At 39.7% G+C, this 26971-nt stretch overlaps 1 protein-coding gene across 1 annotated transcript in view; it reads right to left on the reverse strand.

Annotated features, from left to right (window-relative positions):
- The window catches only part of LOC307136832 (uncharacterized protein), a 55542-nt gene that overhangs the window by 22477 nt on the left and 6094 nt on the right, over positions 1–26971 (reverse strand). The gene's annotated exons all lie outside the window — the stretch shown is intronic.

The raw sequence follows: 26971 nt of genomic DNA on the forward strand, positions 1-26971 counted from the left end.
GCCCAGGGCTGTGGTAAATTTGCTACGGCAATGGAGCCGTTTGTGTGAGCAGGATGGGGTGTTACTTCGCCGTATATTCCGCTCTGATGGAGGAGAACAGGTACTTCAGGTGGTCTTACCCTCAGTATTGCATCATGAAGTGCTGACACTGCTACACCAGGAACATGGGCACCAAGGGGTGGAACGTACCACAGAGTTGGTACAGCAGCGTTGCTACTGGCCAGGCCTGACGGCGGATGTGGTGCAGTGGTGTAGAGAGTGTGAGCGGTGTCAGGCTGCCAAAGATACCCAACTCCATCCTACCAGTTTCATGGGCCATCTTTTAGCCTCTAGGCCAAATGAAATATTGGCCATAGACTTTACCGTGTTAGAGCCAACTCGTTCGGGGCTGGAGAACGTGTTGGTTATGACAGATGTCTTTACCAAGTACACCATGGCTGTGCCTACACGAGATCAACGGGCGGAAACAGTGGCCCAAGTTCTGGTGGTGGAATGGTTTTACAAGTTCGGTGTCCCCGGTCGGATTCATTCGGACCAGGGCCGTAATTTCGAGTCCTCTCTAGTACGGCAACTTTGTGCACTATATAATGTGGAAAAGTCTCGCACCACCCCTTATCACCCGGCGGGGAATGGGCAGTGCGAGCGCTTTAATAGGACATTGCACAACCTATTGCGTGCTCTGCCGGTGTCCAGAAAAATGGACTGGGCCTCATGTCTCCCACAAGTGCTGTTCTGCTACAACACCACCCTTCATCAGGCAACTGGTGAATCCCCATATTTCCTAATGTTTGGGCAGGAGCCAAGGCTCCCGGTAGATTTTCTTCTGGGTAGAGTTCAGGATGTTGGGATCGGTAGTGTGCATGAGTGGGTGAGGGAACATCAGGCTAGGCTTCAGGTGGCTTTTGAAGGGGCACAGGGACGACTGGAAGCTGCTGCTGGTCGGCGTAAGGTAAATCATGATGCCAACGTCCGTGATGCACCACTGGGGGAGGGGCAACTAGTTTATTTACGTGAGTATGGCATGAGAGGCCGCCATAAAATTCAGGACCTGTGGAGCCCGGTGGTGTATCAGGTCGTAAAGGCACCTAAGGAGGGTGGGGCAGTATACACCATTGCACCAGTTGCGGATTTGGGAAAGATTAGAGTCGTTCATCGCTCTGCTTTGAAGGCCCAGATCCAGAAGGATGGTCCGGGTCCAGCACCAATACCTCCCCCTGTTGTGGAGAATGAGGTGCCCTCGGCAGAAGTCTCATCAGAAGATGTTGACTTGCTTAGGTTGGTGCCAGCAACCTCTCAGGTACCAGTTCCTCAGGGGCTGGTTTCTCTGGACGCTTCTACACCTCAGAGTAGCCCAGTGGGGTTTGATGGGGAGACTCCACTTGGCAGGGGCCATGAGGTACCTGATTTTGTATCTGGTGTAGCACCAGGACCTACTAGTTGGCCACAAGATCAGTCGGGTAGGGCTGGTGTCCCTTTGAGGAGAACTGGGCGGACTACTGCGGGCCATCACTCGAATTTGTACCGTCTACCACGGGCTGTTGAAGGAGTCACAAGAGCTGCCCCCGTACAAGGCCCTGTATCTAATGGGATCTCAATTTGGTTTAGGCCATGGGATATAGGACAGAATTAGTTCATGGGTATGTGTTGGTGGGTCATCGTCGGGACGTCGATTTAAAAAAAAATTGGGGTAGAATGTGGCAGGTGTCACGTCATCTTATTGGTTGGTTGGAGTGTAGGTAGTGGACCAATTGGGTGATAGTAACTGCACTATTTAGGGACCCTTATTTTGACGGGTATGCGTGTGACGTGGGGTGCTTCTCTCTCTCTCTCTCCCCTTGGTATTTCCGTTCCGTTTCCCATTCAGGTATGTCGAGTGTTTGTTGGTGTAGTGATGTATATATCACGAGGCTAATACGAGCTATTTATAGTTTAATTTAGAGCGGAGCTGGTGGCGTTTGGCATTGCGGCAAGTTGTGGCGGAATTCACTTGCAGGTATGTTTTAATGCTCAACTTGTAACCATCACAGTTTTTGTATTTATTGCGCGTTGTTCTCAGTAACAGCAGCGAGGGCAGGTGTTTGTGTGTGATTGCTGGGCGTAAGATCGAGCTGCGGCACCGGTAGTGAGTAACCATACAGCTGTGCGTTCAGTGTTTGACATCAACCGTAAGTACACCGCTCTTTGTCTTTCATATTTGTCATCGTTTAAACTTGTTCTAATTCTCTAACTCTTATCATCTTTGGTTAAAGGGAAAGGTGAACATTTAAGTCCGGTTCCTAGCTAGTGATATCAGGTGACGCAGCTGCTGTTTTGCTTATGGGACTATTCTGATTTTGATCGTGTCATTGACGGTCATTTGGACTGTGTACTGCTCTGCTTATTGCGAGTCGTCTGGGCCGTTAAAGTGGGCCTCGGATGTGCGTCCGCAAGGCTGCTTACCAGTTAAGCTTTCGGATATAATTGACTTTGGATGTTATATGTTTCTTTGTTATTTTCTGGTTATTTTCTTTCTTTTGATTATTTTTGTATTATATTGTTTTTGTATTCTATTCTATTGTACTTGTGTTTGGGTTTTGTTTATTTTCCTTTTTTTTGGTATGCATTCGTTGTAAAAGTTTGTTTGCTTATTATTCCTTGATTTAATGCTGCTGTAGCACCAATCAGGTGCTGGGTGGTTTTGTAGGCCTATGTGGTGTCCTCTGGAGGCCTGAGTGTCAGAGTTGTGACCATAATTGTATTACTTTGTCTTATTTTTTTATTAATTGTTGTTTTCTTTAATGTGTCTTTCTCTCTTTTTTTTCAGGGCCAGTGAGGTCGTGTGGAACTGGGGAGGCTAGCTGCTTCCTTTTGCGGTGTTTCACAGTGTGCTGTGTGCTGATACAACTTCCCTTTGGTGGGTGTGCGTGGTGTGTGCTTTTGTGTGAATTGAGGTGGGTTTTGGATGACCTCCGAGTTGCAGCTGGCCTGCCTGGTTCCCACTAATCCTGGCCCTGGGGTATTATGATTCCGTCATTGGGGGAGTTTTAAAATCAGCGCTTGTGATTTTAATATAATAAAGTTTATATTTTGTATCGCTACTCGCGTCTCTCTTAATTCCTTGCCTTCAATTGGTGGAACTTATCTGTGTGTCTTTTATTGGGAGTTATTTTCCCTGGCCTCCCACCAGGGTGGCGTAGTCAGGTAGAATTCAAGTGGTGATTTAACATTCCTCACCATATATCCTCTGCCACAATAGCATAGCATAGATACACTACGCATCGATAGATCTTCCATTTGTGTTGAACTTTTCAATGCGATTGGAGCGGCGCTGTGACTCTGTGTTGCTTCAAGCGCATCATGCTCGCACGGGATGCACATACGGCTTAGCCCCGCTCTGTATTATAATACTTTTGCGCTATGAAAGATTATTAATAAGGTAAGGTTTAAACTTTGTCAATGTTGTGTTATTTATTTGGAATGTTATACATATGTCTTTCAGTGCCTTTTTGTTATTACTGCCGTGATTTGCACATAGCTGCACTGTGAGGGTTTTGTATTTATTTGTCTACAATGCTGAATGCTGCTGTTTAAATTGTTTTAACTTTAAACCTGTTGGTAGCATTAAGTACTGAAGTACTTAAAGGGTTAGTTCACCCAAAAATGAAAATTCTGTCATTAATTACTTACCCTCATGTCGTTCGACACTCGTAAGACCTCCGTTCATCTTCGGAACAGAAATGAAGATATTTTAGTTGAAATCTGATGGCTCTGAAAGGCCTCCATTGGCACAATGGCACGGTTCACTCTCAAGACCCATAAAAGGTACTAAAGACGTCGTTACAAAGTCCATCTCACTACAGTGGTATGCAGTGCCAGATTGATATAAAATTCTAAAGTCCAAGAAGTATTGTGCAGTGGCATAAATGAACTGAGTGGCTCAGATAGTCCCCCACGGAAGAAAATCATAAGACATTCCGAGTCCATAGTAGTCAAATGTGCCAGCTCAATAAAATCCACTACATAGTCCTCAATAGGACGATCTCCTTGATGGAGACGCATGATCTGTGCAGCTGAACTCATTTGTGGATAGACTGTCACTTGGCTGCTGGATCTGTGCATGGCGAAGTCTTCTGTAACGTACTGCTCTGAGACAGAAGGTAGAAGATCCAAATGCAGCTTTATTAAAGGGTAATCCACACTCGTAGTCATCAAACAGGCAAGAGGTCATAACATGGAATCAGTCCAATAAGGCAAACAAAGGCAAGAAAGACAGGCAAACGGGTAATCCACGGAACAGGCAAGAAATCCAAAACCAGACATGAAACCAGGGAAACGCTCAGAAATGCAGTGATACAACGTACAAGACTTCGCAGTTGATGATAGAGTGAACATGGTTTATATAGGCTGGGGTAATGGGGTAATGAGGTGACGAGACACAGGTGCAAACAATGAATGATGAGTCCGGGCAAAGGATTATGGGTAATGTAGTTTGTGATGGCGTGACAGTCCGGGGTGGAGTGCCCTCAGGTGGTAATCAGGGGCACTCTCACTTGTGATTGTGACAACTCTGTACTGGAGAAGTATTTGTTCTCCATTTGAATGAGATGTTTTTAGGTGGCTAATTGAGCAAAGTGCTTCCATTTATTTTATTATTATTATTAGTAGTATTGGTTCATAAAAATATTGGATTGATATCAGAATCAGCAAATAGCCAAAGCTGCAGCATTGGAAGTGAAAAAGTGGTATCGGGACATCCCTAGACTCTGTGTCCACCAGCCCCAATCTTAAAAACATAAATCATGAATAGTTTTTAAATGACTATTTGAGCAAACATTTGCATCTGGATAATTGAGAGTTATTGTAAGTGTGATGATCATCTGCTAAATGAGCAACAGCGACCACAATTCACACCTTCAGTCAGTGAAGCCGCTCCCACAGCCGTTCATGAGAGTTTAAATGCTGGAAATATTCCCATCTTCCCACAGGACAAGAAGAAGCAGCAAGCAGGAGGAATTACTCCAGGAGAAACTACAGACATACTATTGTAAAGATGGAGTTTGAGGAAGAACCCTGCAGAATAGAAGATGAAGAGACAGAGGAACAAATAGGTTGGTGTTTTCCTTCACTTTCTTTAATGAGGAACTTTAAGATTGAGAAAACTTTGATAATATGGGGCTCTCTGAATTTCTTTTATTTCTATTTTTTTTTAGACCTGATGGAAGTGAATGAAGACAAAAGGCATCAGTTTCAAAAGAAGATAGAAAATGAAGATGGAAACACTGAAAAGTATTTCACAGAAAAACAAGCTGGAAAAACTGGAGTCAAAGGATCTTTCACCTGCTCTGAGTGTGGAAATAGTTTCACGCAGAAAGGAAACCTTACTGTGCACATGAGGATTCACACTGGAGAGAAACCGTTCACATGCTCTCAGTGTGGAAAGAGTTTCACTCAGAAAATAGCTCTCGATGAGCATCTGCACTCTCACTCTGGAGTGAAGTCGTTCAGCTGTGATCAGTGTAAGAAAACATTTGTTGCAGAATCTGCCTTTAGAAGACACCTTAAACTTCATACGGGTGTGAAGCCTCACTTTTGTTCTTTTTGTGGAAAGAGTTTTTCACGACTGCAGCATTTAAAAGTGCATGAGAGTATTCATACTGGTGTGAGACCTTATATGTGCTTTGACTGTGGGAAGACATTCAGTACATCAGGAGCATTAAAACAACACCAGAGAATTCACACTGGAGAGAAACCGTACAAGTGCTCACACTGTGGAAAGAGTTTTGCTCAGTCATCATCCTTGAAATATCATGAGAGAGTTCACACTGGAGAGAAGCCGCACCAGTGCTCTTGAAGTCTTCAGTCTACAGACTCATGAGAAGAATCATTGCCCAAAGGTGTGAGCAAATGTTCATGTTCTGGTCATCACTTTCATGTAAACAGTTTGATTTTCTCAAGGTTCTTACGTCAATATGGAATTTGATTTTAGTGATTTCCAAGTCTGGAGTGTAAATGAGAAAGATTTGTTTGCCCATTCTGTTTTTCTTAAATAAATTGGTCATACAAGCCGAGTGTTTTTATCGCATCAGCCAAAAGGTCTGAGCTGACCTGAATCTTTTATATTTTTTAATATATCGTGTTACAAATATAAGGTGTGTAGTTCCCCAAAAATAAAAATGTGGGTGTGGCTAATCAAGCCAAGAGCCAGTTTTCTCTACTCTTCATTTTATTTTACAAATATGTTATTACAAATGTCTACAACTTTATAAAACTGATCTAATGTATTATTGGCCTATTCATTATGTTTTTTATTTGGCCTAGACAGCGCACAAAGAGCGCTCCCTTTATAATCACTACTAGGCTGTAATAAATGTCAGTCAGCGCGACATCGAACGTCAAGTTCGTTGAGATTCAGTCCATTCAAATTCTGATTTTGGTCACGACTGAAATGGGTTGGGGTATTTCAAATTTAAGAATCCGTTTAAAACCAAGGGAAGCACGTTGCATTTAACATTTAAGGTAAAGATGGTGACATCAGATGAATTATTCAGCTAAGCAAAGTTTCCAGCAAGATTTTTCTGCCAGTTCCTGTTCTCTTTATTGTAAATCAAATGGACCAGATTACTGAGAATCTCTCCTTTTGTCTTTAATGGCTCATGATTGGATTAGGACTGATAGAGTCGGGGGCAGGTTTCTTTACCTGGATATTTCATTTCCATGCTTTGTTTAAGGTTGTCACCCATTTGCCTTGTCTCCCCTGTCCCGAAAATCTATATAAACTACAATTTATACTGCCTTAGTAGACTTGATGGACTGCAGCTACCGACAGCACGTGTTCTCAATAAAGAATCCTGCTGAAGATACATCCAAGTCTCCTGGTCTTCGCTTCTGAGTTTCCAACAGGGTCAAACCATAGATATTAGCAAAGAATTTCAAGTAAATACACTAGACATCTGCGCTCATTCAAGGATGTGCATTTATTGCATGGATGGAGAAAGCACAGACGCCTGCAGGATTTCATCTGATGGTACGCACACATTTTTTTAATTTAACACTATAAAGTTAAATAAGCGTAGCCTAACTATTACACACCTTTCAGAGCATCAGTGAGAGCAACGGTACAGCAGAACGAGTGCAGCCTATACTCAAGTGCTTTTAAATCTGAAAACATCCATTCAGCGAGAGAGCAGTCCAAACTCATTCAAGTGGATTCAGGCCGTTTAGCAAACGTGTTTGACCCATTCAAAATTTAAACCTTAATTTAAAGGAATAGTTCAACCAAAAATGAAAATGCTGTCATCATTTACTCACCCTCAAGTGGTTCCAAAAATGTATTTGTTCTGCCGAACACAAAGGAAGATATTTGGAAGAATGTTTGTAACTGTAGATCTCAGCCCTCATTGACTACCATAGTATTTTTCCCCACTGTGGCAGTCAATAGTGGCCGAGATCTGCTTGGTTACAAACATTGCATTTAAAAACTGAATTTAATTCCTGATATCTAAAATGTCTCTCTTACTAGTAACAATCACATTCATGATTTGAACGAAGCGTTTTAGGAAGGTGTGGCTGAGCCTTAACTTTTACAAAGAATATTTCTTTGGGTTTGAGCTTTTTACCTCTGCAGATCTTATACAAGCACAAACATGTACATGACACACTAGAGAAAAGGCAAACAAGAAATCACATCATATGACCCCTTTAAAATCTTAACTTACATGTTTATATCTTATACATTTGACAGGCTTTTTTGGTAAAATATAAAATAAAAAAATAACACATTGTAATGTCTAGTGTTTTGGTTTTGTTTCATGTTCATTTTATTGTTATAGTCGTGTTTCCCGTTTGCCATGCGCTTCCCTTGTTTGTGCCATGTTCTAGTCATGTGATCCTGTCATGTGCTCATGTGTACTGTGTTGTCATGTTCTGATTGGTTCATTGTTGGATTGTTCACATGTGTTCCTTGTCTTGTCATTAGTAGTCTGTGTATTTAAGCCCTCATGTTTGCCATGCATCTTTGTTTAGTGTTGTTCGTTGTAACCTGCTGTTGGTAAGTTGGTCATGCTTTGTGAAGTTCCTGTTTGTGTTGTTGTTCTGTTCGTGTTTTGGATTAAACGACACTTGGGTTCTCATCAAGCTCACTTTTAGCAGATCTATGCTACACACATGTTTTAAACAGATTTTGTATAGTCACGATTCCTGAAGTGATTCTTAAGAGTCAGTTCATTTTAATGAATCAAAACACTTATAAACTAGTGGTGGGCAGACTGAGGCTTTGTGAAACACTGAAACAGTTGAAGCAAATGTGCCATATTGTGTCAAAGCTTGAAATCACGTGACTTTGGCAGTTTGATACACTCTGAACCAATTGATTCAAAGCTTCATGAAGCAGTGTTTTGAAATTGCCATCACTAATATAAACCGGTCGTAGCGGTTACAGAATCAATTTGACTCAGAGACTGAATCCTGAATCTCATGTGTGACCTGAAATGAACAAATGTTGTACACTCGGTTCATTTTAAGGAATCAAAAACAGTCAAAAACAAATTGCAGTTCTTGAAATAATCTCACTTTGATATTGAATCCTAATCTATCGCTGTTGGAATTTATATTGATTGGTTGTTTGAGTACACAACCATGTGTACAGATTAGTTCATGAGTTAATAAATTAATTGTTGGGAACATGAAGCTCATTTCTGATAAAAAACACTTTTGAAATTATAGCTAAAAAACATAATGAAGTAAGTATTTCAGTATCTAGTAAAACACTCATTTGATGTTTGCCATTATTCAGAGACTGAATGATGTTCTGTTGCAGGAAAGTGTTGCACTGACATCCTGGAGGGCCGGTGTCCTGCAGAGTTTAGCACCATTTTGCCCCAAACCTCTAGTAATCCTGACCTTGATTAACTGGTTCAGGTGTGTTTAATGTGGGTTGGAGCTACACTGACCAGGGCTGAGCTTCCCCAAAACTTCATGAGCCTTAGTTGATTGTAGAGAACACGGTCAGCTATGGACTTTAAGATCAGCTTAGCTCACAATGATTTTAATCAATCTATGACAAACCATAGCTTATGATAGAGCGACTCAAAAATCAGCCATGTGAGTTGGAAGTTAAAGTTTAATCTTAAAAACGTAAATCATGAATAGTTTTTAAATGACTATTTGAGCAAACATTTGCACCTGGATAATTGAGAGTGATTGTGATGATCATCTGCTAAATGAGCAACAGCGACCACAATTCACACCTTCAGTCAGTGAAGCCGCTCCCACAGCCGTTCATGAGAGTTTAAATGCTGGAAATATTCCCATCTTCCCACAGGAGAAGAAGAAGCAAGCAGGAGGAATTACTCCAGGAGAAACTACAGACATACTATTGTAAAGATGGAGTTTGAGGAAGAACCCTGCAGAATAAAAGATGAAGAGGAACAAATAGGTTGGTGTTTTCCTTCATTTTCTTTAATGAGGAACTTTAAGATTAAGAAAACTTTGATAATTTGGGGCTTTCTGAATTTCTTTTATTTCTATTTTTTAGACCTGATGGAAGTGAATGAAGACAAAAGGCATCAGTTTCAAAAGAATATAGAAAATGAAGATGGAAATACTGAAAAGTATTTCACAGAAAAACAAGCTGGAAAAACTGGAGTCAATGGATCTTTCAGCTGCTCTGAGTGTGGAAAGAGTTTCACGGAGAAAGGAAACCTTAAGAGACACATGAGGATTCACACTGGAGAGAAACCATTCACATGCTCTCAGTGTGGAAAGAGTTTCACTTACAAAGGCTCTCTTGATGAGCATCTGCGCCGTCACTCTGGAGTGAGATCATTCAGCTGTGATCAGTGTGAGAAAACATTTGTTGAGCAGTCAAACTTAATAAGACACCTTAAACTTCATACTGGTGTGAAGCCTCACTTTTGTTCTTTTTGTGGAAAGAGTTTTTCACTACTGCAGCATTTAAAAGTGCATGAGAGTATTCATACTGGTGTGAAGCCTTATATGTGCTTTGACTGTGAGAAGACCTTCAGTACATCAAGCTGCTTAAAACAACACCAGAGAATTCACACTGGAGAGAAACCGTACAAGTGCTCACACTGTGGGAAGAGTTTCTCTCAGGCAGGAAACCTGAAAAAACATGAGAGAGTTCACACTGGAGAGAAGCCGCACCAGTGCTCTTAAAGTCTTCAGTCTATGGCAGGGATCTCCAAACTCGGTCCTGGAGGGCCACTGTCCTGCAGAGTTTAGCTCCAACCCTAAATAAACACACCTGAACCAGCGAATCAGTGTCTAACTAGGGCCTTGTAAGACACTGATTGACTGGTTCAGGTGTTTAATTGGGGTTGGAGCTAAACTCTGCAGGACAGTGGCCCTCCAGGACCGAGTTTGGAGACCCCTGGTCTATGGACTCATGAGAAGAATCATTGCCCAAAGGTGTGAGCAAATGTTCATGTTCTGTTCATCACTTTCATGTAAATAGTTTGATTTTCTCAAGGTTTCTACGACATGTGGACAATATGGAATTTGATTTTAGTGATTTTCAAGCCTGGAGTGTATATGAGAGATTTGTTTGCCCATTATGTTTTTCTTAAATAAAATTGGTCATTAAGCAGTTTTATCGCATCAGCCAAAATGATGAGCTGGTCTGAATCTTTTATATTTTTTTAATGTTTCAGTGTTACAAAGATAAGGTGTGTAGTTCCCCAATAATGAAAATTTGCGAGGGTGTGGCTAGTCAAGCCAAGAGACAGTTTTCTCTACTCTTCATTTTATTTTACAAATATGTTATTACAAATGTCTACAACTTTATAAAACTGGGGCCGTATTCACAAAACATTTGATATTAGCTCTAAGAGTTCTCCTAAATAACAGTAAAAGTTCTTATCTAAGAGTTTTCTCTTAAAACCTATTTACAAAGCTGCTGAGAGCAACTTTTACTAAGGAACAGAGAGAATTCTTAAGGTAAGAGTGAGGGTGGGGTTTCATCTCGTTGCTATGGATGATGTCATCATGCTTACTAACTATGCCCACAGTGATTGGCTGACAGGCGAGGAGTCTCTGTCAGTGATAAAAATATTGCCATATTAAAATAAAGATTTTAAAATAAAAATGTTGCCATATTAAAATAAAGAAAAAAAAATTGCCATATTAAAATAAAGATTTTTTAAAAAAGTAGGCTAAGTGTCACTAATTAAAGTATTTGTTCAGCTAATTATCAGCCTATCAGAGAGAGATTGCAGAATTTAAGCGACAAATTATGTTTTATAAACAAAGTTTGGGAGGAGCACTATCTAATCAGTGCGAGAGGAGACATACAGTATACACAGCCGAATCACAGTTATCTCCACAATGTTCTGCATCCCTTCACCACCCCGATTCCTCACCCTCAGCCCAGCCGGGGATTCAGGGGAGTATACTCTGGGTTTGGGCTCAGAGACCCTGATCCTCATAGACAACATGGCAAATAGGCTTATTTGACTCTTTTACTCTATCCGGTCATTTGTAAATGTTAACTTCTGAAACAAGTAATCAGACATTATTTTGTTATTAATTAAATAAATAATATTTATTATTTTTGGCATTTTTGCCTTTTTTACTATGATAGGACAGTGAGTATACAAGAAGCGAAGTGGAAGAGAGAAAGGGGAGAAAGGTACGCAACATCCATTAGGATTGTTTGTGATTTGGTCTTAGTGACTTAAGAGTCCTCTTGACTATTCCTAACATTTCACAGATTTAGGAGCTAGTTTTAGTGCTAAAATGCTTTATGGAATTGCATAGGTAAAATTAACCAACAACATAACATATGAGAACACAAAACAGATGCAATAACGGGGGAACACTTGACAGCACCACATAACATGCGAATACCACGCATGAAGAAATGTGGAGGTGCAAGGCACCTTTCAATCAGGTCATAACATTGTCTTTGTAACATTGGTTAGGACGGCTGACTCTTCCAGAACGAGTCACCACTGAATGTCTGCCATCTGTGTCAGTGTAACAATCTAGCTTAGGGGACTGTGGTTGCTGCATGGGCCCCTCAGTATTGGATGGTGTTGCAAGTGTCCCAGCATTAGTCACTATTATTTTCCTTTTACAGTTAACACTGTAAAGCTGCTTTGAAACAATCTGCATTGTTAAAAGCGCTATATAAATAAGGTTGACTTGACTTGACTATTGGGAGATCCTCAAAGTCAGCTGGTGGGGATTCTGAGACGTGGAGGAGATGCAGTCTGTTCCTGATGTACGTGGCACCTTGTGATGTTACAACATAGCTATTTGGTTGCTGGGCAGGGAATTTCACAATTGCTAGTCTGTCAAAACCACGTGCTGTCTGCATCCTGACAGTTTGCCCTGGCTTCAGCACAGGGAGGTGATGAGCCTTTCTGTCATTAGTATTTTCCCCTCAGTCTTTGTTTTGTGACAGTGTCCTTTACGGTCATGTGAACAACAGGTTGAAGCATTGCCTTTGTCACTGGAAGGAAGGTCCTTGTTTGCCTGGAAAGAAGGCATTGCGCAGAGGCATACCATCTCGGGGAAGATTACAGAGATGGAGAAGTGCAGAACGGAAGTCAGTATGGTCACGGTAGCATTTTTCCAGAAGATGCTTGGCAGATCTGACCACACGCTCATGGAGAACTAACAAAAATGGGGAAATGAAATGAAATGAAGAAAGCGGTGGCGTGTGACCACAACTGTGTTGTGAATGGACCAGAGTGGGAAGATTCTGATATAATGGATAGTGATGATAGTAAGGGAATAGGTCACAGAAGTGAGAAAATGAGGGAGAAAAGAGACAATAAGGCATTTAGAGCCAAGGAAAACCAGGCGTAGTGGAAGTTGTGAAAGAGGAATGGAAGAGAGTGATCAAGAAGGTTTGGAATTGAAAAAATATTGAGATTTGGGGAGGATAAGGGAATTTCAACAATGAGTCCAGTGACAACTGTTTTACGAAACCAGATTGGCGAAATACGTATGGCAAAGGTTTTGAGAGATGGAAACTTGTGTAGATTGTGTGTAGAAATGGAGAACAGAGGGAGAGGGCTGGCAGAATAAAAGAAATGGGGAAATTCAAGGTAATAAATTCAAGTCGTGTGGAAAAGGGAAATAAGTGGAGTAAAGGAGTGATTTGGGGAGTTCCGGCAGGAGTTTCAATGGAGGAAATTAAGGCATACCTAAAAGGAGGAATTCTGAAGGGTGCTCTGCGGATTCAGATAACCTGAGAGGGAATGCAGAGCGATAGTAAGTATGTTGTACTTGATTTTGAAGAGGACTTGCTACCCAAAAAAGCGACGTTAAGGTTTGTGAGCTTTAACCTTAGAGAATACATTCCAAACCGGTGAGGTGTTACAACTGCCAAAGATTTGGGCATACAGCTAATGTATGTAAGGGCAGAAGGAGATGTGCCAGGAGTGGAGAAGATCATGAATATGTGCCATCATGAACAACCAAAATGTTGTAACTGTGGGGGAGTCAGTGTAGTTAACTTACGGGGGATGTGAAGTGATGAAAAAGGAAATGGAAATACAGCAGATGCTGTGAAGATGGTGAATCAGAGAGGAGGAAGAAATGAAAGAAACAGAGTAGGAAATCACTCAACAAATGTAACAGAACAGGAAAATAAGGAAATGTTTTGGTTTGTCTAAAGAAATTAGTCATTTTTATAGCAGGGGTACTCAATGCAACAATGGAGATTAAATCCAAGACTGAAAGAATACAAATAATTGTGAAGGCAGCAGTACATCATCTAAATATCAGTGGGCCGACATGGGAGGAAGTAAGAAATGACCTCAGTGTTTAGGCAAGTCAGGAGCAAGTATGGGTTGGATAATACTAATAAGTTGCAATGGAATGCAAGAAGTTTGTTGGCCAATGGACAAGAATTAAAACCATACTTAGAAGAGTTATCTAGTAAACCCGGTGTTATTTGTATTCAGGAGACATGATTGAGACCAAATTTTGATTTTAGACTAGGTGGATATGATTGTTAGGTGTGACAGAAGAGAAGGAGCAGGGGGTGGGTTGTAACTTTTATTAGAGAAGATATTGCATTTAGAGAGAGATAGGAATAGAATACTGGATTCTAAACACAGAAATGCCACATTATCATGAAAACCTTGAAGCAGATATATGAGGGAGAAACACACACATGTACACCTCATACGCTCAAGTGTAATTGGCTTTCCTTGCCATTAATGCTTGGATAACACGCACGTCTCCTTCCATTAAAAATAATGGCTGGTGCGGTGGCTGGGATATACATAAGCCTACTAAAATATGTGGTATAATTTTTTGAACGACTTGTCGCGAGAGGAAAAAATAAGTTTTAGTCTCATAACATCTGTTAATGTCATCGCATAACATCACACTGTCATTTCGCAATCGTTTTTTATTGACATTTAGAAAATATTGCAAATGTTTTGCTCAAATCTGTAATGGAAACGCGGCTACTGATACACATGAACACGTCTTGATCGACTGTTCACGGTTTACTTAACCTACTATACTCACTAGAATTACTCACTAAGATGGGCATGTTGACGTTTTTGTGTGAATTTGTCCGTTCAAGCGCAAGACTTGAAAGAGAACTCAAAATTTGCACGCTATCTGCGACGCACCGTGTGCACGCTTCAGATGAGTGCACACACACACACACACACACACACACCTCTCAGCGTGCATGAGTTCTCTTTCGTGTCTTGCTCTTGAATGTTTCGATTGGCAAAGCTTAAATGAGTTTAAACAAAGATATCTGTGTGTGGTGTTCAGGGGCCCGTTCTTCGTACCTCGCTTAATACATCTAAGATGATTTGACAGATCCCAGATCTTTTAATCGTGATAACTGATGGTTATCATTGGTTCTTCAAACGAATTTGCGGATTGGATTAAAATATCTGGATTAAATGATCTAAGATTACTGAGCGTTCTTTTTTCCCCTGAAGAGGGCAGATGCATCGATACTCGAAACCACGATCAGCAATGCAGCGATTGGCTGGCGTCAAGACAGCAACGTAATGACATCATATAATTAAAAAGCCACCTGGCAAAAAACTTGACAAATTGGACTCATGTTTTTTTCTGAACCTTTATAAGGAAACAGCCAAACGACCAAACCAACATAAAAGTTATTATAGATAAATGATAAATGTTTTTTTTTTTAAACTTGATTACCAATTATTTATATTCACGATTTTATACAGTATTTGTACACCCTTTACATTTTTATTTCAATGTTGTAATTTAATTTTTAATTTAATTTGAAGCAGATTTGTAACGTGACAGTTTCTTATGGGTCAAGATCAAATTATCCTCTCTTGCGCTGCATCAAGCCACTCCCATAATATCCGTGATCACTTAAAGAGCACCTATCATGGAATTTTGAAATTTACCTTTCATGTAGTGTGTAACATAGATCTAAGTGAACAAAAACATCCTGTGATAGCTTGAAATATGACAGTGCACCGTATATATAGTTATTTTCTTTCAAAAGTAAGAGTCGACTCGGAGTCATTTTTAAGAATCGTTAGAAGACCGAAGCTTTTTCTCTGACTAGATGACGTCAACTTGTCAAGTTATTTGAATACGATACGCCCACTTATTGCGCTCCAAGACGCCAGTGAAAACTAGAAAACATCATGGCCACGAGACTGTGTTCTGAAGTGCCACTCAAAAGCAAACTTCTTTCATCTGCCCAAGGATGAGCATTTGAAGACTAAGTGGCTTGAAGACAAACCATACATCGTCGCGATTGTGTGTTTATTAGTCGTCAAATGTATGTTTCGCGATCTCAGGAAGCTTTTATTATGGACTTCTATTATGACACATGGTTCTTCTTCGTCTGTCTGTACCATACATGGACTACATGTGCACAGAGCGCCCTCCGGCTGCCAGTATGAATTGAAAACAACACATAAGAGACTCAATCGCTCATGATTAGGCTATAACTGCCCATTTTGAGGAAGTATTGAATAAAAAATACTCCTCTGTTTAGAAATTTGACACAGACATATGAGAATCTATCAATATGTCTCCTCATCTGCACACTTTTGAACTAAAAGCCCTGAGGGATGTTGATTTGTCGCGAGTCTTCGTGAGGAGAATAGGAGTTTTTTTATGAATGAGATCAGCTGAGGCTCATATTACAATCAAACAGTACCGACGCGGTTTTCATATTCATAACTCCTGACACATATTAACAAATTACTGTCACTATAAGACTTTGATGGGCGTTCCGTTTCCGAGAATATCTGCACAGACTATACCAATCACAGCTGACTGGGTCATCGGACCAATCAGCGCAGATTAGCGTCACGTAAAGGCGGGGTTTTGAAAAGTGAATCACTAAAGGAATCATTTGAGAATCGCTGTCAAAACAGGTAAAAATAAATGCATATTATAAGAAAACTAAAGTCTTTTTTGTCATTGCATGCATGCAAAACTGTTGTTGGGGACTTCTAAAACAATATTTGGAACATTTTAAATGCCATGATAGGTGCTCTTTAATGCACGGCTCAGAGTAACTGTACAACATGTGTGTAAACCAATAAAAACAAAATTATATAAAGTAATTATTCCATCACAAATAAATCGCTCAATCAAGTGGCTGTGTCTATAGTATTATACACAACATTATACATTCTCATATACAATATAACATTTTTATATTATTATTTAAAATTATTATTATTGCCCCTGGTTCAGTAATGAACTCTTGTAATAAAGTAGCAGTGGCTGGGACAGATTTTAAGTATCACCTCAAGATGCAATCTAATCCTGTTTACATGAAATAAGCCGCTCATGAGCAGGTTTAATCTTACGGACCTGTTACTATGACAGCAAGTCCAGGATGAGCTTCGAAGAACCAAACAATCCAAGATCATGCCAAATCATCAACAATCAAATCCAGCTAACTGAGTTAGCGAGGTACGAAGAACGGGCCCCAGGTCTCACCTGTGCTCGCACACTATCAACACCCGGCGATGACGGTGTATATGACTGACTTGAGCGAGTCACGGTCGAGCATACGGCGCTCGCATACAAGCCCATTTTGTCCACACTTTTTGATTATCATTGTTTTTTTTATGTATTGGGAAGCCAGAATGTGTATCCATCGACAGAAACATACATGAACCTAACTCTGTCTGTCTGTTTTGCACATTATTTTCAAGAAACCATATTATAGATGCATCATCCGATTTGAAATTAACCGCGGAGCAAGCGCACGCCGAACCAAGGGTGGAGAACAGTTCGGTTAAATTTTTTTACCTTTAACCGTTCCACCCCTAATGGCAAACTATTACTATTATAACTTCCCCAAAGGTTCCCCTGTCAAACAATCAAACTTCACGACTAATTTTAGCAAAATATCCAGCTTTTGATTAACCTGAAAGTCACATTAATATCTTGCAAGTGATGGATCTGAACATGAACTTTACTCATTAGACAACTTCGGGCAACGTTTTTTCTTATGTTTCTGTAGACGAGATAATTGGGTGAAACTCTTTCCACAGTGTGAGCACTGGTGCGGTTTCTCTCCAGTGTGAATTCTCTGGTGTTTTTTTAATGCGCCTGATGTAATGAAGGTCTTCCCACAGTCAAAACACATATAAGGTTTCACACCAGTATGAATACTCTCATGCTCTCTTAAATGTTGCAGTCGTATAAAACACTTCCCACAAAATGAACATAAGTGAGGCTTCACAGCAACATGAACTTTAAGGTGTCTTCGCAAGCCTGATTCCTTAACAAATGTTTTCTCACACTGATCACAGTTGAACGACTTCACTCCAGAGTGGAAGTGCAGATGATCGTTGAGAGCGCTTTTGGATGTGAAACCGTTTCCACACTGAGTGCATGTGAACGGTTTCTCTCCAGTGTGAATCCTCATGTGTCTAATAAGGTTTGATTTTTGTCCACAACTCTTTCCACAATGAGTGCATGTGAATGTTTTTTCTCCAGTGTGAATTCTCAAGTGTCTGTTAAGCTCTGATTTAGTCGTGTAACACTTTCCACAGTAAGTGCATGAGAATGGTTTTTCTCCAGTGTGAACTCTCACATGCACATTTAAGTCCTCTTTGCGACTGAAACTCTTTCCACACTGAGTGCATGTATAAGGTCTTTCTCCAGTGTGAGATGTCATGTGTATCTTAAGATGTGCTTCATGTTTGTAAGTCTTTCCACACTCAAAGCATGTAAATGGTCTTTCTCCAGTGTGAATCCTCATGTGTATATTAAGGTGTGATTTATATGTGCAACTCTTTCCACACTCAGAGCAGGTGAAAGATCCTTTGACTCCAGATTTCCCAGCTTGTTCTTGTGTGAAATTCTCTTCAGTCTTTGAAACGACTGTGTTTTCATCTTCATTTTTGAAATTATGAGGTTTATTAAATAGAGGTTCATCTTCATTTTTATATGTCAGTTTTGCATCTTCATTTGTGATATGATGTTTGTCTTCATTCACTTCCATCGGGTCTAAAATCAACAAATTCAAAGTGGGAAACAAAGAAAATAAAGTTAATTCTTAATTTAGCAACTAGTTTACTACGGAGTCTACTAGTATCTAGTTTTAGAAGTATTGTAATATGTCAGTTTTCATCTTAATGTTCCTCATCAGTCATTAAAGAGAATGAAGGAAAACACCAACCTATTTGTTCCTCTGTCTCTTCATCTTTTATTCTGCAGGGTTCTTCCTTAAACTCCATCTTTACAATAGTATGTCTGTAGTTTCTCCTGGAGTAATTCCTCCTGCTTGCTTCTTCTTTTCCTGTGGGAAGATGGGAATATTCCCAGCATTTAAACTCTCATGAACGGCTGTGGGAGTGGCTCAATTATCCAGCTTTAAAGGTAGGGTAGGTAATTTTCGGGATTGGCTAGCAATAGTGAGCTAGCTTTTAAAGCATAAGATCACACCCTCCCTTCAAAGTGTGTACTACAAATGACACCCCTAACTCATAATACGCCCCTATAATGAAACAGCCATCCGCGATGTCATCAGAGCCCCTCCTTCTGGATTCACTGATATCATCAGTAGTACTGCTTAGGGCTGTCAAATAAAAATTTGAATTTCGAATGTTCATCGAATTTACAAAAAAATTCACGTTCGAATGCAAAAACCGTTCATTCAAATTTTTGGTAGAGGCGCACGACACACGACGGTGACGGAACTGACGCGGTTAGTTTATCCAGTACAGCGGTGCGGCTGTGTTGTTCGTTTGAAAAAAGGCGGAAAAAACTGTGAGGACTCTGAGTCAGAGAGAAAATGGGCATGGCAACCTGTTCGACAGCGTATATAGTCAGACACAGAGCAGTGCAGAAGAAGGCAATCAGGGCTTTGGAGCATGAGATGGATATAAATAAAAGAGAAGATACGCTACCTGCTGACGAAAATCCTCTCAGTTGGTGGCAAAATCATGCGGTATAACGCTATATGTATCCACATATTGCGCAGCTGGCAAATACATAGCTACTTGATCATACCTCACCAAAAAACGCTCAGCACTCGCTGCAGGTCAAGTTGACTGGTGTTTTTGACTAACAATATATAGATGTTTAGTGAGTGGAAATGGATTGTTTCTGAATGTCATTTTGCTATTTTGTGTTCACGTTACATTCTGTTGAAGTGTGTTTTCTCAGGTTACTGATGCACTTGCAGTTTTATGCACTTTTGTTACCTCATTTTCCTTACATGCTCATTAAGGAAATTATATTTTATTTAATAACAATTGTTTGAAAAGTTAATGCACTGTAAAAAGTGTGAATGTCATTTTCATTTCAATAAAAGACACAATGCCTGATTTGGTTTACATTTGCTTGTTGCGCTCGCTTGCGCCCTCTTGTGGGCATAGGAGAAAATACAGTACTTTTCCCCTTTAGAAGGGGCCTTTAGAATTCAAATATAATTCAAATTTTGATCATATTTAAGAAAGAATTTAGCTTTTCAGCCATTTTGACAGCCCTAGTACTGCTCTTCTTCTGCTTCACTTTCCTAGTTTTTATGCTTCACTATCATCACCTAATGATAAGGCATACAGATTGTATAACATCACCAGACGCCACAAGTAGTAGTATGTTACATAAAAGTTTATGTAGTTTAAACTTGTCGCTAAAAAATAAACTCAGAGTCATGTCTTTATAGACCCCTTCACGGTTAACGTCACATGAAAATTCGCAGTGTGCATATCGGGGTCAGAAAGTTCCTTCCATCCCATTGAATTGTGTGTTAACCAGAGAATTTCTCGTTAAGAAAAAAGGCCTACTTGTTGCGTCGTGAACTGAAAATCGCACCAGTTTTGGAGTCGAGTTTTTCAGGATCTCATCCATTTAAAAAAATAGACAACATCTCAGACTGGGACAATGCTACGCTCAAAGAGGCTTGTGTTTGTAGAGGCTCAAAAATAGGAGAATAATATCTAATAAAAAGAAACTCATGAGGGATTGAGAAGAAACAAGTCATTCATATGTAGGGTTGGGTACCGAAATCCGGTTCCAATATGGCACCGGTACTTATATAACCGGTATGTACCGGACCGAATCAGAACGCAGATTTCGGTTCCTCATTTCGGTGCCAAAATTCAAACGTGCTTTCGCATGCTTTGGCTGCACCGAGCCAGAGACAGACGCTCAGCGCTGGTCACATCACAACTCATGACAACTATTCAGTGTTTTCAACGACATCATGTTTATTTCAGGTTTCAGACATTTAAATGTTCATAAGTAGGCTACTAGCAAAAAACACACACTGATGTCTATGAAAGCGGCAATGACAATCCTTTCAGATGGTTATAATTTGACTAACGTTACATGTTTTATTCACATCAGATACATGCACATTATACAGTAACTATATAGTGCACTCTATTCTTCTTCCAGTTCACTGGTCACTTACTTTCATGTATTTCGTGAGACGAGAATGAACTCAAGTGTTGTAAATCCGACAGATCCGATTCTGAGGCGCAAACTAACATGGCGCCGCCCATTGCGCTTTATAGATCAACTAACACACATTCACTCACACATTTGAACATCAGATAGTTCGTGACACAGTTAAGAAGTTTGTGAATATTTTGAATAAAAAGAAAAAACGAAATAAACCCGATACAGCTGAGCTGTCAGCGCTATTGCGGCTGCTGTGTGTCATGTGAGAAACATGACGCGTCACCATGGAAACATTAAGGCGATGCGTTCAAAAATATTTAGCCAGAGAATATGATCATATTTCAAAATAAAGCTGAAGCTCGAAGCTGGTTTGTAGCAGAGCAAGAATACAGACGACTGCTGTTATTACTGTAACTGTTTAGAGTTATATTAGGCTTGTTGTAGTTGGGTGGCTTAGGTTTTACTGTGAATTTGTAAATATGTCAATTATAATTTGTAAATAAGTAAATTGTGTTTTGTATTTATTTATATTCATACATTTAAGTATACATTAAACTTTTAATAAATGGTTCAATTTAAATAATAAATAAATAAATAAAAAGCCATTTAATGTCATCCACCTCATTTGGTGGCCTTTTAAAAAAAAAAAAGTATCGGTTCAGGCACCGTTTAGGCACCGGAACCGTTTTAAAAGTATCGGTTTGGCACCGGAATCGAAAAAAACCCAAGCGATACCCAACCCTATTCATATGTGTTTTTATTTATTTTTATTTATTTGTTATTGTAAGTGTACTTCATTTACATTAATTTAATCTTGCACAAACATTATAAATTGGTACGTTTCTAGTCATTGTCTGTGTTTTATATGTGCCTTATAAATACTTGCCCTATGTAGCGAACCTAAGCTACTGCTCCATTGCCTGGTGCTCTGAAATGCAGTGACTAAGTCAAGGTAAAAAGTGGTAGTAGTTAGCCACAGGCTAGCGCCAACATTGTGATCACAACGGTAGAGTTAAGCCATTAACGCTTTAAAACTTATTAAAATTCTGATAAATAAAATCTATTAAAATTACAAACTTAAGATGTGAAACTTAAAGTCCTTTGGATGAAAACACAATAACAAAAACAAAACAATTTTTTTTTAGTATTTTAGTATTAATAGACGTGGTAAGCTTCATAAATATAACTTTGAGCAAGACTGGAAGTTCAGTTAAGTTCTGATAAATAACAACAGCAAAATATATAGTATATAATAGCTGCCTGCCTTCTAAAATGCAGTAAATCCATTATGTGACTCGTTAATGCTGCAACGCACTTTCGTTCACTCCTCAAATGCCTAACTTACGATTTACAATGCAGGGACGGCAACTACAAATATACTAGTTATATACAGTAAATACAGAGATCATTACTTTATTTAGGCAGAATAAGTTAGTTGTGATTTCCAAGCGCATTAATGTTAGCGGTCTTCCACTGATAGCCATGGCATTAGCTAGCTTTGTGGTTAGCTAAAGTTTATGATAAGCCATAATTTAGAAATGGCCAACGTCATACTGCAAAATATTGTAAAACATACCTTTTCTAAATAACGGGCAGGGGAGAGATGATACGTCTCATGCTGTCAAACTGTCACGCTATAACTTACTAGCTAATTCCGTTTCACTCTTGGCTTACATATAACAGCAAAACTGGACTTGGCAGTCACAAATTTTGCCATGCTTATTTGAGTTAAGAGAACTGATGGGGATGTTCTTTTAATTGTTATTCAAGCAATGTATATGTCTCGTGCCATGCACTTCACGGATGATCTCATTTGTGTTGTGAAGCATGACTCTGCTGGATCAGCTGGTGTTGCCAACCAGCATGGTGTAGAGTGCCCTCTGGTGGACAAACTATGAAACGGCAACACTCAATGTGGTTGAACGGTGTTTCGTCCGTTTTTTTTTTTTTATATTAATTTATCGGCCATCATAAATGCCGATACCGATAGTTTGGAAAATACATAATATCGGCCGGGCTCCAGTAACAGTACATGAAAGAAATAAAACAGCCATGAATTTGCATTCTCTCTCTGTTGTCTGCCCATCACTAACCTCGTGAAGTCGCGTTCATAGTGCCGTTCACTCACTGGGTTGATGCTTCAGCACGGCCACCGAATGCAGCTTTTTTACACAACCCACTCGTTTAAAACTTAAATTATATTAACGTCTACTATATAATAGGGCTGGGTAAAAAAAATTAGATTTCTCGATTTAAATCGATTCTCACTTTTACTTAACAATATCGATTCTTAAATCCCAAGAATTGATTAGTCTATTTTTTTTTATTTTTTTTTAAGAAATTCAAAAACATCAATAGCCTACCGTTTTTGGCGCTGTGGCGTGAGATCGCTCTGCCGCAGCTCAGCTCAAGAGAACCAGCAGCGTGGAGAAAACATGAATGGATCTTCTCTTCCGCTTTAATACCAGTAACAGTAGGGGTGGTTAATCTGTCTGATTTCCCGATTCGATTCGATTACGATTATTGAAGTCCCGATTCGATTACAGTCGATTTTCGATTATTAACGATTCTCGATTATTGATTTTCCATTTCACAACAGTAAACGAAAATACACTACAAAGTGATTGCAGTATAAAAAAAAAGTCAGCTACTGAATTACTTAACTCTTTTATTGAGTAACAACAACTCAAAGCACTTGTCGTATATAGTGTCGTGTAGTTACACAGAAATGAATACATCACATTGTGTTGTGACTCATCAAGTTGAACTAAACAATAACAAATAAATGAAAGGCTTATTTCGTTTAGGAAGTAGATCAGAACCAACATACTGTAGAAATTGGACAATTTTCTTCTAGAAAGACAACGTGTTCAGGTGGAGGAAGACTGCAGGTTGCAGTCGAAACATGTCAAGGTAAAGAAGAAGTTTTTTCTCCAAACACCTTGTCTTTCTAGAAGAAAATTGTCCAATTTAATCATTAAGAAGACAAAATGAACATTTTTGAACAACTTACTGTAGCTTCAGCTTATATACTGTACTGTAGAACACAGTGACAAAATGTCAAGAGTGATGGATGCGGTGCGCGCGTGAGGGGGGCGGGAGCGCGTGGAACGCTCGAGCTCCTCTCGTTCGTTTCCTGACGTGAGAAAGACAAAAGGGGAAAAAACGACAGAAGAAAAACGGGTTCGTGTTGGAGGAGTGTCGAGGCCCGTTCGGTTCCGTGAGCGGGAGCCGCGGGTCGGTGCAGCGGAGCGGCGGTGTGTTTCCAGCATCAGTCCGGCTGTGTGTGTGTGAGATCCGCTCATCGCGTCCTCAGGATAGCCTTAATTCCCGCGAATGTGTGCGTCGATGTGTGTCGCGCGCGCTCATCTGAAGCGCTCATAAATCTGCGGATTGAAGGCGTTTATTCGGTGTTTGTGCGCGAATCTGAGCCGTGCTAACGCGCTAATGCTAATGTGCCTGAGCTCCAGAGGAGGCGAGGCGGGAGGATTTCTAGAGTGTTCCCTCAGAATCATCTCAGCATTAACGACAGATTTACATTCATCTAATGAACACACACACACACACACACACACACGGTGGTAGTGTCAGGTTTAGATAAATTTAAAAAATCGATTTTTGAAAATTTAATGATCGATTCATGCTCGTCCATAACATACTCGCGATTAATCGATAATCGATTTTTTTCAACACCCCTAAGTAACAGCGCAAAAAAACCCACAAATTACCTTCTGAAAGGGTGTTAAAAGATACAGGACAACTTACCGAAATCCGTATCATGTCACATAGAATAGCTCAAGTGTTTTAACCGCAGAAAGATGTAAGTAGAACAGCTTACAAGTAGGGATGTGACGGTGAGGAAATTTTCCCACCGGTTAATTGATGTGTGACAACACCGGTAATACCGGTATCACCGGCGGATGCTTTTAAATCACTAATTCTATCTAACCGAAAGTAACATGCACACGACCGCTCTGAACTGAAAACGCGCCAGTGTTGCGTATTCACACACCGTGAATGACAGCTCGTCTGTAAATGCGCGCTCTGTGAGGCCATGGGTGCGTCTCAATCAGTTCCCTAGTTCAGTAGTCAGGGCACTGATCAAGCATGATCAGTCTATGATTGAGATGCACTCGAGATTCAATGAATGAATAACAGTTCGTCCGTAAAGCCTCGTTTATACTCGACGCGCCCGCACGAGCGCGAGGGTGCGCGCGGCAAAAATAAATGCGCGCAGTCAGCGTAGCGGAGGCTCGCACTGCGGAGCCAGGCCAAAGTAAACAATGCGCGCTCTGTGCGGACGAGCACATTTAACTTTCGGTTTTGAATTAGCGCCAATTCGGCTGCGGGTTGCTTGAATTGTGGGTTCATTAGTCTATTATTTTATATGAAAAACACAACAACAAAACAAATGACAAACTCCCTTAAATAGGCGCTTTTACGTTTCGCTTTGAAACCAAATCTTCCGCGATCATCTCAGTCAGCTCCTCACTCTTAAATCTGATGAATGACTCCAGCCGCTGCCGAGACTCACGGTCGGGTCATGCTTTATTAAGCAGATACGTTCAGTTTTTATTTGTATTGTCTGTTCTCTAACTGAACTAAATTATTTTATTACTATAAAAAAATCAAAAAGACGGTGGGCGGTGCCACGGTGGGCAAGTGATGTAACCGGTGTTGAGTCTGGACACCGGTAACACCGGCAACACCGACTATCGTAGCAAGCCTACTTACAAGTAAATGTCACGCAATGTCATTACCTCAGAAAAAACATATCCAGTGTCCATAAACTCGTTAGTCAGCTAGAAAAATTAACTGTAGAGAGGAGCATTTTGCTAATTATATGCAACACATTACATAGGATAATCATTGTCAATGTTCTTCAATATTTAATAAATCTGGCAAGTTTTTATGACAGCCACCCTTTAAATGTTTATATTTAAAAAAAAACTAATTGGAGTAGAATTAAGATTATGTAATTGTAAAGTTAATATTATAACTATTATTATATAAAAAAAACATAATTTAGTGTCATTTAAGTGTTTGTATACAAATCAGTTCATTTTTACCTTCAATATTAGTAGGCTTATGTAGTATCAACTGACTCCCATAGTTTACAACATTAATTTTCCTTGAGAACATTTTCCATGTATTATACCTCATACATATCCAAAATAATCATTTGATAATTAAATAAATAATTTTGAATTGAATCGAAAAGAATAGAGAATCGAAAGCTTGTGAATCGAAATTGAATCGAATTGTGAAATTTGTGTCAATACCCAGCCCTACTATACAACATTTACTTCGCAAATAAACATTTAAATAATTAGAGCTCTTTCCCTCCATTTAAAGTCCATTCCACTCAAACTTAAAAGATTTTAAAAAACGTCAAAAAGTCATCATAAAAATAATAAATTGAGTGGTCTAATCCGAATCCAAGTCTTCTGAAGAGACACGATGGCTTTATATGATGAACAGATCTACAACGTCGTGCATACTGTAGTAAACCCGGACATTCAAATGTGAAATGTCACGCTAAAACAACATGATCGCGAGTCATTTTGACATTTTAAATCTGCCGGAATGACACTCCCTAAAAGTCAAAGCACAAACATAATTGAAATCACCATATCACATTTAGTTTCAGTGGTATAATCATTCAACGCGTTTTAGATAGGGCTAGGTAAAAAAATATAGATTTCTCGATTTTAATCGATACTCATTTTTATGAAACAATATCGATATCGGGGAGAGCGTCATGATGGAGCGCCACCACACGCCCCCGCTGCGAGTGCGACACACTAATCCACATCTATAGTATTAGTTAAACTAAAAACTTAGCAGGGATTGCTCTGTAAATTAAATTGAGAATGTAACTAATGCATAATGCATATGCTATTTTAAATACTGTAGTCTATGCCAGATATATATAGCCTACATTTTGAAATCATTTGATGCTGAAACATCCATGCGTGTTTATTTTAGCACTTCCGTTAGTGAAACAACACAGCCTATAAAATATTTAAACGATTTTCAGTAAATAATGGTTACCTCAAGAATATAAGAAAATTAAATATTAGTTAAATATATACTATTAGAAAAATATTTGATTACTATTTCC

Source organism: Gobio gobio (assembly GCF_949357685.1).
Source record: "Gobio gobio genome assembly, chromosome: 14".
Taxonomy (NCBI): domain Eukaryota; kingdom Metazoa; phylum Chordata; class Actinopteri; order Cypriniformes; family Gobionidae; genus Gobio; species Gobio gobio.